At 33.2% G+C, this 10,194-nt stretch overlaps 1 pseudogene; it reads right to left on the bottom strand.

The window, feature by feature from the left end:
• Positions 1-415: 415 nt before the first annotated feature.
• Positions 416-9,968, bottom strand: LOC100795362 (ankyrin repeat-containing protein BDA1-like; annotated as a pseudogene).
• Between the last annotated feature and the right edge of the window lie 226 nt (positions 9,969-10,194).

Here is a 10,194-nt window from a genome sequence, read left to right as displayed (position 1 = left end):
AACTACAAGCCACTTATGTATGCTGGAAACACTAGAAGGAAAATACAATTCTATCTTCCACCATTTTCTGTTGGTTGTGATCTTTCTTTTATGCTTTCTTCTCCCATTTCACTCATGTTCAGTTTTTAGTTTCTTGCTTTAACAAAAACATGTTGGTGCATACTTCAGGAAATATTCACTAGCGAGACCCAGATCACTCAATGAATCGGAACTTCACTGACCTTCATAGAATATTAGACATAGCAGTGGCAAACCAATATAATACATGCTACATATAAAGAGAAAACTATAGCAAAATACAAGAGATTCTATTACTTTGCCACAGATAATGCTAGATGAATTAGTCCTTTATTTTTAATAGAGTATATTATAACCATTACATTAATACTCAATTAAAATACAGCTAAGTGGACATAATACTAATAGTAAATGTCTTGTAAATACATAAGAAGGAATAATATACTTTACATAAGAATAATGCTTCTTAATGTATAGAAACTCACAACCCTTCATCTTCTGAGACTTCATTTTCTAATTATTATTTCAAACATAACTATCTACACTACAGATAGTCAAATTTGAAGCCATAATGCTACCGCTACCATATATTTCTTCCTGTACTATTCCTTGTTCCAATATCCCTCTTCTTTTCATGACACTTAAGTCTCTTGTACACTATGGAAAATGTCCACCATACTCCCGAGTACAAGAAGAAGAATAAACACAGCATAATCAAATTGAAATATTTGGTAGCATTAGTCGGGGATATTACCCTTATAGAATATAGATAGCAGTAGGCAAACCAAAACATTGGCGTGAACAATATAGTACCCACTATCCCACTTGGCGTGAGAATATACATTGTTACGGTTGAAGTCAAAAGAGAAAGTGAATTGAAAATCGATAAGGTCAAGAAATCACCTTCAGAAATGACAGAAGTCCCAACATTAATTCCTTGGGTAGCAATAGTAGTAGAATTGAGGGAAGTGATATTAACATTATTATTATTATTGTTTCCAGCATTAGCCTGAAAAACTCCACCAGGGGGACTTAGTGCTGATTGATAAGTTGCGGTTGCAATAAGAGCAGCAACTATGAGAAAAGCTTGGCGTTGGTCCTCTGTTATGTCGCTTCTAATGCGAAGTACAAATATAGTTATTTTTCCCATGAGTGTGATGTTCCATCTTAGTTTATCTGCAAGGGTGGGAGCATTAGTAACTGATGAACCTTGTTTTGCACCAGCCTTAACTAATGCATTCCTTATCTCTGCGCTAGTTACTACATCTAGTGCTGTTGAGTTCTCCAAATTCTTGGCCTTCAAATCCACTTTAGTCTTTAGCAACAATTGAAGCGCCTATCCCACCAAAATATAAATGAAAACAATTGTTAGAACATCTCCAATGACAATTCTTAATTATAAGGTTATTAAGTTTATAGAACAAGTTAGTCAAGATCACTAATAGAGGTGCTGCTACGACTTCTAGATGTAGGAAACAGTTCTTATATAGGAACTAAATTCTTATGATTAAAAAAAATATTGAGATGATAATTGAGATTCATTTTATGTTTTCTTAGATAATTGTATCATTAGAATAGAAAGTAGTTAATATCCTTAATTATAACTAGGCGAAGAGAGGCACTCCTTGCCTCTCTGTATATTTTACATAAAAATAATAAAATAAAAGAAAGAAGAAAAGTTTAGAAGTTAAAAAAAGAGTAAGGAAAGAAAGTAATTAACTAAAAAAAGTAGTGGAACAGTTGTTAAAAATAAAATAAATTGCTGAAGGATAAAACTAAAATGTAGACATCAAAATGGGATGTTTCCTTTATTATTAGAATAGATGTAACATGATAATTGATAACTAAACCATATTTTATGCGTGACGGGATGAGAGTTTTTTGCCATAAAATTCTTTAATTCTTATGTTTTATTTTGGCACAGCTCACGTTTTTAGTTAACAATGCAACAAGAATGGAACAAGTAGGAAAGTAGCCTAAAAAGGATGACTTGAAGAATATTTGGGCACCTCCTGGCAGTTGTGCTATGCACAACACAAGTGTGCTGCAATGATCGTGTTCATCCATGAAGGCACCATGCAAATTCAAATTTCAAAAATCTTGCACTTTCAACATGATCATGCTAATCTGAGCATGACCATGCTGGAATTTGCACCCATTTAGTCACAAAGTTGATTATAAATAGAAAAAAAAAGGACAATGAGAGTTATTGTATATTTTACTCTGTTTTGAAATTAGAATACCCTGAGTGAGTGACTGAATGACTCCGAGGGAGCTTTTGAGGATAGGAAAGAATGTGAAGAACCTCACGGGGGTTCTGAATTGCAAAATTTCATACTCTTTTTTATTGTTCATGCATCTCTGGTGTTGTTAATTTGCCTCCACGTGCCTATGGCTGGTTGATTTCCCCCCTTTTCAGGGTTATGATGTAATTGTGCTTGTAAATGTCAATTCTTACTAATTGAATTTTGTAATTGACCAGTCAATTGAATTGTTCTACTGCTGTTATTTACCTATTTAGAATTGATCACTCTAATACATTAGTTTTTTATTTGTTAGTGACCATCTATGTGTAATTGACGAAATTATAGAACAATTGGGTTTATAAAATAGCAAATGGCCAAATGTATTTTGTGAGCTTCTGACCAAGTTAATAATCTTTAATATTTCTCTTTGTGTTTATGTCTTCCTCAATTTAAATCCTAAATGACCAAATAGGAATTAAATTAAGGAAAAGACTATCAATAACACTTGATCATAATCTATTAGTTATTTTAAGATAATTATGGTCTACAATTGAAAATTAATTAAAAAATCAATTGAAATAAGAAATTGGAGAATTTATTTGTGATAATTATTGTGCATATTGTTTCATCTAATTCCCACAACAATTATCTCACTTTTTTCCTTATTTATTGCTTATTTGACTCCATTTAATTAGGATTTATTGTTCTTTTAGGTTTTAGTTTCATGTAGTGAGAAGTTAGGAAATTTATTAGCTTTTATTGTGTTTTGTAGAGTGTTAGTGCATTTGAAAGAGAAGATGAAGATCTCAAGAAATTTGTCGCTCAGCGAATCAGTTTAATCACTCAACAAGAAAGGCTCCTAGAGAGAGAATGCATGACACACTTCTAGGAGCCATAATAGTGTTTTAGTGTTGCTCAACGAGCAACTTCTTGTTAAGCGAAGTAATGCCTCTGCCAAAAGAGGAATTAAGGATTTTTTTAATTGGCTCAATGAACTCATGCTCGCAAAGTGAATTGTTCGTTCTACCAAGAGAAGATTTTGCAATTTCCTGTAATTCGCTAAGTGAGCGCTGCTTTGCCAAGTGAGTTGGCCTTTATGCAGAAATGACAAAACAAATACTCTCATCCTAGGGGAATACTGACCAAGGGCTTTGTGTTGGCAGTTGAAGCTTCACCTATCTTTGTCTTTCTTCATCTTCCACCTTAGTTCTCCATTTTTGCTTGCAATTTCACATTTTATATGTCTCTCATGACAATGAGAAGTTAGGAAATCCATTGATGGAGGTGCACTAAACACTCTTTATTGCAATTATTCCTAGTGTCTATTTAGTGTTATTTTGTTTCATTGTCATTGTCTTCTTTCCTATATTATTGTCTTATTTATGCTTTAATCACTCATATGCAAGTGCTATAGTATGATTGTCATTGGGAAATACTATATTACTAATTAAAAACTGAATGAAGGCTTCTAATGGATTCATATCTAGATGGAATGATATTTATTAGCTCTGTTTTTAATTCTTTCTTTGATCCAAATCACTTGGTTTAACTTACTAAGAAATTAGGAATAAGTTAAGTGACTACCCTTTTACTAGGGTATATTTGTGAGTTAGAGTTACATTTAACTTAGTATTGAAGGATGAAAAATTGTATCCAAAGTTAGTTTAGTAAAGCCAATCACCCAACATCTTTCAAAAATCTGCATTAAACTCAGCTTTGCACACAAACTGTTTGCTTGTTTGCCTCTCAGAAATTTACTTTGTTTTAGTCATTTACAATATTGTTTGCTTTAAATTTCTACAGTCTTATACAAAAAATCAAATTATCCTTTGCCTAGAAATTGGTTTACACAAATGGATTGATACAAACATAACCTTTGTGGATACAATCTGTATACACATTTTAAAAAATTAGACCGAATTGGTACACTTATCAAATGACGTACGTAACACTTTGCTTAATTGAAGTTATAATCCTAGGCTTTTCTATATGCTAGTCTCTTTAATGGTGAACTTCTTGCTCTTCGGATTCTATTTCTTCTGAGTAATTGAACATCCTTTTTCCAAACCGTGAATTAAAACCCAAATTGTTCAGTTTATTGTAAAATTGGATCATTTTGGAATTACATTTAATCTTTGGATACGATATCTAAACTTAAGTTCATTGTAACTATTGTATATTAGCAAACATATTTTATGCATAAAATATTTCCGTGCAATGCTGTATTAAAAAGTTTAATTTGTATGTCTTATTAGCATCAAATGCTTTTGTATAAATATCTAATAAGATTTGAGCACTTTGTTGTATTATCCAATTAATTAATTGGCTTAAATCTACTTCTAGTTTCTATAATTTTTTATTGCACAATTTTAATCTATTAGAATTTTTTATTACACATTTAATCCTTATATTTTTAAAATTTAATTATTTTGATTTATTGATAGTTTGTCGTTAATCTTTAATAAAAATTATTAATGGGACATTGATATATAGATAACATGTCAGTCCAACAAACATATTAACAAACCACAACACTATCAATATCATATCAACACATTATCAATGTTACATTATCAAACTGTCATGTACAACATGAGTTCCACATCAACACAAGCTTGGCAGGCCAACAATTTTCATTTAAAAAGTTGACAGTAGGTACTGCTAAATTCTAAAAATATTATTGAAGACCAAATGTGCATTAATTTTAAAAAAATGTAGGATCAAAAGTGAATTCAAGTATGATTAATATTATGTGAGGATAAGGTGAATTCTTATGTGTAAATATTTTACACTAGCAGCTTATATAAGTTAAACTCTTAATCAAAGTTAAGTTCCAAACAGACAGACAGAGATGGATACCTTTAGGTCATTCATGAGTGCAGAAACGTGCAAAATGGTGTTGTATATACGCGCAAATCAAAGTTGGATGGAATCGATGAGAAAAATGAACTACCTATCAATACAAAAATGTATGCACTAATTTGGCAAATTTATGAAAGGGGTTTAGTTTTAAAAATTAATTAAGAGGGTTTCTTTTTAAATAATTTACAACCAGGGTCTGTTTTTTGATGGGTACCGCCATTGAAATTGGCGAGAAGCTTGGTGCTGCCATTGAAGATGGCGAGAAGCTTGGTATCGCCATTGAAGATGGCGAGATAGCAGCTTACGTGGAGGTGCCGCCCGTGCTACTGGCGAGACACATCCACGACCTTGTCTCGCTGGAGCCACTGGTTGCACAAGGCCGTGGCGAGAAAGCTTAGTATCGCCATTGAAGATGGCGGTACCCATAAAAAAAACGGACCCTGGTTGCAAATTGTTTAAAAAGAGACCCTCTTTGATAATTAGTTTTTAAAACTAACCCCCTCTCGTAAATTTGCCCACTTATTACATTCCTAAATTAATAGATATATATTAAATATAATTAAATTTAAATTAATTAAATACATACGAATTAGTATTAACTCTTTTAAATGCTATATAACCACGTTAGCAACTAAAATCTTTATGATTAGTGTACGCGGTAATTATTCATATGTTCACCAAAATTGCAATAAAATTACTAACGTAGATTGTTCAAATTAAGGGATTTTTTTAGAATGGGATGTAGTTTAGTTAGTTAAATAAAGTGTGGGAATGTTATAAATTTCACGAGACATTAGATTCAGTCAAGAAGACATATTTTAAAAGATTTAAAATAAATATTCTCTTTTTTTAATTATAAAATTATTTCAACTAATGTACATTATTTTAGAAAATTAATTAATTTAATTAATCACATTAAATTTATTAATTATTTATACTATCATTTTAAAATTATCATTTTGTTATTTTTATTTAATTATTTATTATTAATGTTCGGATAAAAAATAATTAAACTCAAATGAATAATAAAAACAAATAGTTAATACATAAAAGAATTTTATAAAAAGTGACAAAGTTATGAGAAGAATCTTATAATTAACTTTCAAACATAGAGAGAAAAAAAAGATACGTTACCTGTAAGTTATTTTCGCGTGACGAAATATGCAAAATGGTATTGCCTTCTTCATCTTCCCAATTCAATGTTGTACGTTCCAAATCACGGGCACCTTTATGGGGGAGTTCTCCTAAGCCACCCAACTAGGACTTGGAGAGCCTCGAATTGCCCACATCTGACTGCAATATGCAGTGCAGTCTCACTTTTAACTGTTACATCTTCAATGCAATTTGGACAAGCCAAGAGGAATTTTGTCAAAAGGTCAATTTCTCCTTTTTTACTTGCCAAATGCAGTGGAGTACGACCTTTCCTCCCTTTGGCTCGGACGAGGTCATTGTTTATGGATACAAGGCGAAGAACCACGTTATCATGGCCGTGTTGTAGAGCAAGATGGATGGGAGTCAATCCTTCTGGATTTTGTTTCCAAGCAAAGGAAGGTTTCAACCTCATAACTTCGGTAACAAATCGGAGATGTCCAACCGAAGCAGCAACATGCAAAGGAGTGTCAACAAATGGAATTGAATCTATGTCTTCCAAAACATGTGGATTTTCCTGAATCACTGTGTAGAGGCCATCTATGTCTCCCTCTTGAGCAGCAAGGTTAACTCTTGACCTATCTTCTCTTGTCGTGTTCATGTTTGAAGTTATAATTCTTCGAGATGAAGCTTGAGGAGTTTCAGTTGGGTTGCTGCCATCCATTCATTTGTTTATATATTCGTTATATTTTAAGCGTGTTACTTCATGATGAGCATATATTTGATGATTTGTAATTGCATACAAAAAATGTTGTTATAATTATTATTAGACTTAAATATATTTTTTATTCCTGATGTATACTCAATTTTTACATTTGATCCATGATAAATTTTTCCTTCGAATCAAATCCTTAATATTTGAAAATTTTTGTTTTAAATTCCTGCTGTTAGTTAAGTGATGATGTGTCTATTAAATATTTGATAACACGATTTGTGACGACTCAAAAATCGCCAATATTTATTTCAAAATCAAATTTAAATTTTTTGACACCACCCGCAAGGTCCATGCCACCTCGATTCACCCACAAAGAAGAACATTTCCTCACATGTAAAACTCACCCTCGACATCAAAGTCACGTGCCACGACTTCCACAAAGACTCCTCCACCCTCCGCCTCCATGGCCACAACCTCTAATCCAACCAGCACATCACCGCTAGCTGCTTCCGCACCCTTACCGTCGAACCTCACAAACCCTTTCACCTCTGCAAGAAGCTTTGGCAAAACGATGTTGTCAAAACCCTAAATGAATCCACCAAGAATTCCAATCCCAATACCAATTCCCCTAACCTCGTTGTGGTTCTCTTCCACCTGAAGCTTTTCACCTACCTTCTTATCCCTTCAACCTTCATTTTCTAGTTTTTTCAATCACCGCACAATTCTCCTCCAATCTCCAAAGTGAAGACTAAAGAGGCAAACACGTGCAAGTGAGAAAGAAGATACTTGCTGTCGTTCTCTTCCACCTGAAGCTTTTCACCTACCTTCTTATCCCTTCAACCTTCATCTTCTACTTTTTTCAATCACCACACAATTCTCCTCCAATCTCCAAAGTGAAGACTGAAGAGGCAAACACGTGCAAGTGAGAAAGAAGATAGAATGTAGAAGTGAGTGTTTGTACTTTGTAGTGTGGGATATAGTGAATGAAACTAGCAGTTTACCAAAAATCCTTACCTGGCGAACTAGGAGGATCACGAATGCGTCAAGCTAGAACCCCTTCAACGATCACAGGTAATGCAACACAATCTAAAGCACGTCCCACAGTTTCCTACACCCCATCACAAGCGACTCCCGCGACACGTATGCCAACTTGAACAGTAGCCACACGTGCAAAAGGTGCACCATGTTCACACACGTGCGTGCCACGATCACCATCTCCCCCAACCCTCCATCCATGTACTAGCAGAGCGACCCCTCCCTTCCTATTGACAACAAGTAGAAGATGAATGCTGAAGGGATAAGAAGGTAGGTGAAGGGGTGAAGAAGTTTCTCAATATTGTTTGATTTATTTATTTTTCTCTTTAATTAATTCTGGCGTTTAGAGGATTTAAATTTGATTTTGAAACAAATATTGGTGGTTTTTGATTTACCACAAATCACGTTATTAAATATTTAACGAACACGTCATCACTTAACTGATAATAGAGATCTAAAAATAAAACTTTTCAAATATCAGTGAACAGATTCGAAGAAATTTTTTATTAAGGATCAACTACAAAAATTGAATATATATAAAAGATAAAAAATATATTTAATCCTAATTATTAACTATATAACATCACATACTTGTTAGTTATTTCCAGTTACTGCGAGTTTCTTACATATACTAGTTAATGAATATGATGAGCAACATTCGATCCGATAAACTAATTGAACAAGAAAAGTTCTATGCATGATATGTAAACTAATTGTCTTATCGATCAACGAAAGTAAATATGCAATAAAAAGCCTAAGAAAGCTGTAAAAAAAGAAGAAGAAAGAAACATGCTATTGATGCTCTGAAATATTTGGATTAATTCTGACAGCGCACAACCGCACAAATTCACATTTCTTTTAACATAAAAGACATGTCCCGTGAGAGTTAGAATAATAAGAAGAAAAAGTGTGACTTAAGAAAAAGAATGATTTGTAGTTGTATAACAAGAATTATGCATATTAATTATTAATAATAAAACATCACAAACGATCAGATTTTAATTCCAGCTTCTAGAACCCACTAAGATGGATCTAGTACGTGGTGGAATTAAGATAGATATACTAGAACTTAGGTTTGATTTTTCTACTGGAGTAAAGATTAAAATCACCAGTCTCACTAAATGTGTCTTAGATCTTGTTCCTCCAATTAAAATATGTCGCATCAATTAAAAATCACACATAAAAAGCATGGCTCATTTCACATTAATTTCAAGCAATAAACATTCACAGTTTTTCCAATAAATCACGCGCCCCACTTTCTTCTTCCACCAAAGCACATAGCTACTCCCTCTCCACCCAAACAACCATGCCTCACGCGTCGTGCAATTCTGGATACCATCATGTGCGCTCATCGAAACCTCACTCGCCGCCTCACACGTCGCTGCAACTACACATACATTCGCTTCACTCACCTTCTTGCAGAATGCGGGTTGACAGAATCAACGGGATCCGATTCATCTTCAGCGGAGGGGCTTTAGGTGAGAACCTCAAAGGAGAGTTTTCTAACGCTGCGAATGAGAGTTTTTTTGCCACCGTTTCGCAACAGCATGGCCAAACAGAAGGAAATTCTAAAATTGATGACAAATATTGAAAGTGAGGAAAGGGAGGAGAGTCATTGTTGCATAATTAAATTGCACACAGTTTTGGTGTGCTTTGACAGTGCGGTGGTTAGAGAGAGTAGCTGATGCTTTGGCAGAGAAAACAAGGAAGAATGCAAGAAAACAGTTTAAAGAAAGAAATGCATCAACTTTTTCTTGATAGGTGGTTAATAAAAAAAAAAAGGACAACTTACTTGTTAAAGCTTTGAAATATTTGAATTAATTCTGACAGTTACAACCACATATAATACGGCGACTAATGATTAGATGAGAACGACCCAATGAGAAGCCGAAACTGAGGGAAAATCAGAGTAAGTCCCTAATTAAACCTAAAACAAGGAAACAAGTGAGCAAGTCTTTTTTTTTTAGTGTGAGGGATCAACACGCAATTTTTTCTCTTATTTATTTCTTTCTTAACCCCTCAACAAATTTTATATCTTTTAGGTTATTGAAAATTGTAATAGAACATTAAGAGTATATTGTTTTTACAAAATAGAAAAATTATATTTTAGCTTGAATAAATTAATGGGAAACTTTAGAGTAAAATTATAATACTTTGAGGATTTAAAATTTTGGTGGAAACTTTATATATATATATATATATATATATATATATATATATATATATATA

This window comes from Glycine max, chromosome 6, assembly GCF_000004515.6.
Source record: "Glycine max cultivar Williams 82 chromosome 6, Glycine_max_v4.0, whole genome shotgun sequence".
NCBI lineage: Eukaryota > Viridiplantae > Streptophyta > Magnoliopsida > Fabales > Fabaceae > Glycine > Glycine max.
This window is presented reverse-complemented; position numbering and strand designations above follow the sequence as displayed.